This window comes from Asterias amurensis, chromosome 14 (genome assembly GCF_032118995.1).
Source record: "Asterias amurensis chromosome 14, ASM3211899v1".
Lineage (NCBI taxonomy): Eukaryota > Metazoa > Echinodermata > Asteroidea > Forcipulatida > Asteriidae > Asterias > Asterias amurensis.
Window position 1 is genome coordinate 16209405 of NC_092661.1, and position 8015 is coordinate 16217419.

The following is an 8015-nucleotide window of genomic DNA, read 5'->3' on the forward strand; positions in this document are numbered from 1 at the left end:
TGAAAAGCGTTTTGAACCGTTTATTATAAAATGCATATTATGGTTAGAAAGACGTTTTTAAGGTAGAATATAATGATTCACACAAGTATGACTCGAACTTGCACGGCTTTCCACCTATGTCGCGAACTAACATGGTCGGCCATTTTTTGGAGTCAATAAGTTGACTCCCAAAAATGACCGGCCGTGTTTCTTCGCGACGTAAAAGGAAAACGGTGCAATTTCGAGGCATGTTCGTGTGGATTATTGTATTCTACTTTAAATTATCTATCTAACCATTTGCATTTTATAACAAATGGTTCCAAACGCTTTTCAAAGACCAACTCGACCGATCCAAGGCAACGTGTTCCTTTAACTACTGCTATATACATATAGCATATAAAGAAACCATGTATGTATATGGTATAGTTTTCGTGTACGGGTGCACAAAAAAGATGAGACAAGGGGCACGATTGGACATCGCTTACCCAATGCTTTTGAAAACAACCCAAATTATTTATGGCGAACCCCTTTTCTTCAAAATAGCTTCGTCAACATCTAGTATGTTTCTTTAAATTTTAAGGTTGTACCACACTAAATAAACTACCATAGTAACCAATGCTTAGTGCTAAGTGTGCAAAAAGTCTAGAAAACTATTTTTAAAAATCTCTCAGCCTCTGAAAATCAACAGATTGGCTTTATTTTCAAATCCCCAAAGCTTCTGAAACATTTCAATTTTTGGTTGGTCAGCCACTTTGAAAATATAAAATACGAACATGTGTTTTTTTTTCCCCAGTAAATTTCCAGGAGGCTTTCCTCCCAATCACAGCCCAAGAGTACCAACTTTAAAGGAACACGTTGCCTTGGATCGGACGAGTTGGTCAAAACAAAAGCGTTTGTAACCGTTTTTTATATAATGCATATGGTTGGAAAGATGTTTTAAAAGTAGAATACAATGATCCACACAAGTTTGCCTCGAAATTGCATGGTTTTCCTTCTACTGTGCGAACCAACACGGTCGGCCATTTATGGGAGTCAAAATTTTGACCCCCATAAATGGCCGACGTGTTAGTCGACGAGGTAAAAGGAAAACCATGCAATTTTGAGGCATGTTTGTGTGGATCATTGTATTCTACTTTTACAACATCTTTCTACCCATATGCATTTTATAAAAACGGTTACAAACGCTTTTCAAAAACCAACTCGACCGATCCAAGGCAATGTGTTCCTTTAAAGCCTGAATTTATCAAATATCCTCAAAAGTTGAAGCACAGAACCCACAGGTTCGGTCTCATTCAAAAGATTTTAATAACAAGAAGGTGGAAGTATTTTACAGTTGTCCGAAAACCTTCTGCAGTTTTGTCAATTTAGAAGCTCCTTAGAAGGATATAATTATTTCTTCAAATTGTTACACAGTATCGGCAGCTGCAGTGCTTCATATTCAAGTAAGATTTTATGGCAATTAATTTGTTTAAATGATTTGGGGTCGAACAAAGAAAACTGACTATAGAGTGGGAACCAACGACCTCCGGATTAACCTGCCGGCGCTCTACCAACTGAGCTATCTAGCCCTATGTTGGCTACACTTGACTCAAGTCCCAATCCCGTGCTATCGCCAAAAAAACTATTGTTTGGTGATGCTCTGCATTCCCCCAAACTGTTCCGCACGCGAGACCACTTTAATTTGACGGCGAGCGCGCACTGTACGGCTTGTTTGCTTGTTTGGGCGCGGTATGCTTTGGGACTCTTGCGAGAACGGGACTTGAATCAAGTCTATAATGTTGGCGTTCTCCCTATTTATTTTTGGAGAAAGTAACAAAGGTTTATCTTTAAAGGATTTGGGTACTTTTTGTAAAACAAAACACAATGAACACAGATGTACATTAAGCTTACACCGTTTGAAGATGTAGGAAGCGTACCGTAAAATATTAGTTGCTGAGGTGCTGTAGTTTTTGAGAAATGAGTAAAACAATCTCATGGAAATACGTTTTTACATGCTAAAATAACTTTCGTCTCATGATCACTTATGAGACGAAAATTATTTCCATGGCATTGTTTTTTGTTCTAAAAAGTACATAGACCCTTTAAGACACTGTATTGTTCTTTCTATGACTGGACCAGGATGGGGTCCATAGCCAAAATAAAGATTTCTTACTAATCTAGTAAAGTTTATTTAATTTAAATCAAACATTTTAATACCAGCTCATCCATAAAGAATTCAACATTTAATATTGCATTTGGCGTACAAAATTATCTCTAAAACATTTCAGACTGTATATGATATTAAATTAAGACAGCAAACAATCTAATAAGCATACAAATACTTCAGAGTATATTGGCGCTTGAACCATGATAAACCTCTTCATAATTTTCATTTTAAATTGTTTCATAATTTCAAAAAAAATAAACAATTAAAAAATGTACAAAAGCTATTACATCGTATCAGCCTCTAATCTGAAATTACAACTGTTTATTTGCGGTAGTTTTTTTTATATATTTATGTTTGTATTTGTTAATATTCCTTTTGTTGCTTACAAAATAGTGTCAAGTCATCGTGGAGACTTATTGCATTTTTTAATTGTGTTATAAAAGATGTATCTGTGTTAAAGCGCCAACCTTGAAATATTATAATTTTAAATAAAGACAAAATCAAAAATAGCCATCAAGGTTGAGAGATATGATTATGGACATAATGAACACTTTTAGAGAGCAAAATGATAAAACAATTATCATAATATTAGTTTTAGGGTATGGGATGGGGTTGGGAACACACCTTTATCCCCCGCCCCCCCAACCCTCACCCCACATTTTATGCAGGGGGGGGGGGGGGCACACCTAAAACATGAAGTAATGCTTTTGTTAATCACTCTTAAAATTATACAATGCCAATAACAACAGTCGATTAGAAGCCAATTGCATGCAGTTTTCGATACTAATAAAGCATTTTTAAGAAATATTTCCCTTCAAAGTAATGTGGTTATGTAAAAGATGTTATGAATCTGAGAAGCGTTACCGCGTAAGGCTTCTCAGATTGTGGTATTCCTTTTAGGGTTTTTTTTTTTTTTGCTATCCATATTATTCGCTCCGGATTTTTGGGCGATATCTCAAAACGTTACCTCTTGAATTGATGTTTTTATTTAGATGTTAGTTTTATTGTGAAGCGACCTACCAATCACAACACGGGATTTTCACCCATTAGCTGTTCCAATTGAAGTTATCATGAGTTAAATTTGCATATTGACTTTGTTCATTTGAATTATTCATTCATATACTATTCTGTACGAATTATTCATTCATATACTATTCTGTACAAAATATATTTGTTTTCAATAAGAAAAATTTGTTCTGTAATAATCATGTTCATTCAGAAACACAAAATACATACCAATCATGCACAGACGAGTATAGTGATGCATGGGATATAATATAACAAAGCATAGTGTTACTCGGAATGACTCAAGGTCATGGTCTAGTTCTAGGCGGGAAAAAAAACAAGAATGAGAACAAAATATTCATTGCGCGAAAGACCTTGCATCTATAGCATTCTTTTGATGAATGCCTGATTTACATGCGTTCGGCAGCTGGAACCAACACATCAAAGAGTGGTAGAATTATGAACACGCATGCGCATTTTCGCAATTGCTAATGTGCAAAAGCAGAGACCCATGTAGCATTTTTCCCCCTTTAAATTTCTTCGTCCTATTTGAAAACTTTTTTTTTTGTAGTTTTCAAAATGTATGTGTGCTTGGATCTAATTTGTAATATTTTATCTTAAGTTCACTTCTGTAGATTGTTATTAGCTGGGATCCATGGGAGATCAGTGAGTTTTTCTTACTGAATGAATCTCCCAGGATAAACAAGAAGTAAATAAATAAATAAATAAATAAAGAAAAAGCATAAAAAGAAATAGAGATTTGCAAAAAATAGGTGAACGGTAATCACGTTGATTACATAGACCTTATCGCAAATACCAATGCGCAAGCGCAGACTGTTGAATGAGGTGCATTGTGGGATATATATGGATCAAATTTGGATACCAGCTAGACCACAATGCACCTAATTCCAAGCTTTACGCGCGCGCCCCGGTATTTGCGAAAAGGTCTATGAGCAATTGAATTTCCAACGGGAGAATTTACATGAGTAATTTCAATGAATGCATTTTAATTGGATGCTTTTTGAAATTAAAGAAATTAAACAAATTGATGAGATATTTGTCATGTACTTGTCCCCTAACACTGTTCACGAGGGCAGTTTCAAACTGGCAATGATAGGCAACCAGATTTATCTCCATGAAGAAAAGGCGCGCAAGTTTAAATTTTCACCTGGGGGCAAAATATTTCTTCAAGGACAAACTGACTCATGCGTGTCACCCTCTAAAAAAATTCCGGGGGATTATAAGCGATCTCTGACAACAGAAAATATGTAATAAAAATAAGAGGCTTGTAAAAGTTGCCTTGTTTGATAATGTGAAAACCCAATACTAGATTTGATGATTGTTGGAGTGGAGAGGTCTGCGCGAGCCTGCCTGTCCAATCCCAGATGTTTATTCAAAGGGATCACGGTTGAACTTACAAAGCGATTACGTCCTTGCTTCACTTTGTACAAGACCAGTGGGTATATAGCGCTAAACAAAATATTATTCAGCCCAAACAACATTTTTGAGAATGGGTAGAATGTTTTTGTGTCAAAAATTTGTCAAAACTTTGGTGGGAACGCTGTCTTTTTCATACCGCCGGTAAATCATTGTAAATTATGTTGTAATTAATTATTCGTCCGAGGGAAAGAAATAGTACAATAAGGATTAAAATATAATACGACACAAAAACATGTTATCAGTAAATATACAAATAAATATATAGATAAACAAACAAATACTATTTTAAAAACACAATGGGGCGAAAAGCTATCTCGACGGCTATTTCGTGTTTAATTTCAACAATTTAGAGGTTGGTCGATTATTGTTTTATGCTCATTTCTCATAGTCTTCTCTTCAATTTTACCTCAAAGTGAAATACATGAAACAGCCGTCTTTACATAACAGACTAAAAATACAACAAAATGAAGTCTACTGCGTGTGTAATTAATGTGCTACCACTCAAAATATTAAATCTACATGCACCATAATTATAATATTAGCTCTACCATGAACTTCTTCATGAACAACAGCAAATGTTTTTGAATAGACCTTTATCACGGCGTGGTCATCTTGATTTTACTCCATTACAACTCATTGTAACCAAACTGAGGTCGGACGAAATAATAGTCGGGTGCCATGTTTGTGCAATGAATGTTAGCATTTATTACTGTTATTGGAAACAGGGAACATGACCAAGATGGTGACAGCATGAAAAAGGTCTGCCCAGTGAAAGACATTGCTAACAATAAAACGCCAACAAAAGTAACAGGGCCCAGTTTCATGGCACTGCTTACCGCGAAATTCTGCGCTTATAAACGTATCATGGAATATTGTGTGCCACAAGGGTTAAGTAAGCGCAGAATTCTGTGGTAGAGGCATGCAATTGGGCCCTGATTGGGACAGGGATTTTTTCTGGCCATCATGATGTTACCTAGCCTATATCGTTTATATCTTTAAATATTTATTAATATTTTTCATGTTTACATTTTTAATAATTTTCAGTGATCTCGTTGTGTTTCTATTTGTCATTATTTTGTTTACACACACACGAACAAAAACATTTCTAGGGGACTGATAGTAGGCCTTTACATAAAACCTCAACACTCGACCAAGGAAAAATCTGTAGGAATTGAATGTTTAGGTAAATAAAAACCTCAACTCAAACCAAACTCTTTTCCTCATATTATACTAATAATTATCTTATGATGGTGGCGTTTCTCAGCGTGCGGTAGTTACGAAAGAGCGGGTATTGACGGCAGATACATGTTAACGCGGGAACCTTCAATAACTCTAAGGATTTCTGCGCACGCTTGGATGAAGATGTTTCCCTTTGTGTTGTGTAACCATGGTGATGGGGAGTAAGACGTCAAAGGGGGGGGGACGTTTCGGGATCCCTTGAAGAAGACAATTTGGTCTTATTTGTGTGAATTGCAGTTTGTGACTGAAATTCATCCACTTAATTAAGTGTATTTGTCTTACAGAAATCTGAACATGAAATCTAGACCTACTTTATATTAGGGGAAGGCTCCACAGTTAATTTGTCTTTAGCCATGATCGGTCCTCAGTCTTTCAAAATTAAAAGAGTCATTTGGAGCAATATGGATTATTTAAAGGGAATTTCATTTCTTAAGGATGTATCATAAACAGATGAACATCGAATTTCTTTTCTTAAAGACAGTGGACACTATTGGTAATTGTCAAAGACTAGCCTTCACAGTTGGTGTATCTCAACATATGCATAAAATAACAAACCTGTGCGAGATAATAATGAAAGAAAAAACACCCTTGTCACACGAAGTAGTGTGCGTTTAGATGGTTGATTTCGAGACCTGGGTCTCGCAATCAAATTCTTGGAAAATTACTTCTTTCTCGAAAAGTATGGCACTTCAGAGGGAGCCGTTTCTCACAATGTTTTGTGCTATCAACCTCTCCCCATACTCGTCACCAAGTAAGGTTTTATGCTAATAAATATTTTGAGTAATTACCAATAGTGTCCACTGCCTTTAAGGATGTATAAGGTGAACATGTGTAAAGGATGCTTGATGTCATCATTTCAGTTTGGTTCCCTCGCATATTTATTGGGTCTGAGTGCTCATCGGCAAGCGGTTTATGGCAAGTGTTTGTTTTCTAGGGTGACCCACCTTTCAATTAACTTTAGAATTTTAATTTAAAAGTACTGAGTATACAGTGGTAAAACACATCGGTGTATGGGTAAAAAACCAAAATTAATATTCTTTATCCCCGATGCAAATTTAACATCTATTAAAAAAAACTTTAGAATTAGTAAGCAGATTCAGATAAATGAACTTCCTTGCCCAATTTTAACTCTTTAGTTGGCGCTTTATCCTACAGAAAAGTAAAGGAATTTCATCAATAAAACCATAATTGATTCCTTCGGTTACAACAAATTACATAACTAGGAGACCACCGACTATAGGCCCTTTTCGAAACGACTGGATTTGGCTTTGGATTCGGCTCAGGTTAGCTTGGCCCCGCGATTGGTTTGACAATTGCGCGTGCTTTGCGTATTACGCGCCTAGGATTTCAGACGAGAGGACGGTGCCTGAAACCGAATCCAAAGCCGACGCCGTGGTTTCGAAAAAGGCCTATAATATCCATTTTAATCCACCATCAAACCCCGGAAGGCCGCCATCTATGGACAAATCAGATTAGTCTATAGTCTCCTTTAAACAAAAAAAAAACATTTATAAAGAATCAAAATTTTAAATTGATTAGGTAAACATTATTAATTAAGTTTAGTAATTATTAATTAAAAGCACACGCATAGACATAGAGTCACCTTAATTAGTATGAATTGCGTAGTTGCGAATTGCGAATTGTTCTGATGGCAAAGTGTTTATTTACTATCGATATTTCCAGCTAAATTTCGATAAATTATTTTACTGTGTAATAGTAATACTTTGATTTGTATAAATTTTGTCTGGTCCAGACTTTTATTGTTGTGCTTTTCCAGCGCCTTGAGGCCGATTCTTTCTGCTATTTGTTTTTGCGCTTTATAAAAATCTCTTTATTATTATTATTATTATTATTATTATTATTATAAACAAACTATACGAATATTAATCATATATTATTTTATCAAAAAGGTAAACAGCAAGTTTTAAATTGCTGTTTACCATTTTGATAAATTAATAGTATATTCTACCCCATAATGGATGGTGCAACATTGGTTACAGGGAATGAATCTGTCAAGAAAATAATATCATTAAACCATTAGTATAATATAAGTTTTAACTTATTATACTAATGGTTTGATGATATTATTTTCAATTTTCCCCCTTTGTCAAATTTTCTTTGTTTTCTCAATCAAGCCAAAAGACCGTCATTTTTTGAAAATGTTAACCAATTTGACATCGAGAAATCTTTTTGCCATAGTACTGAT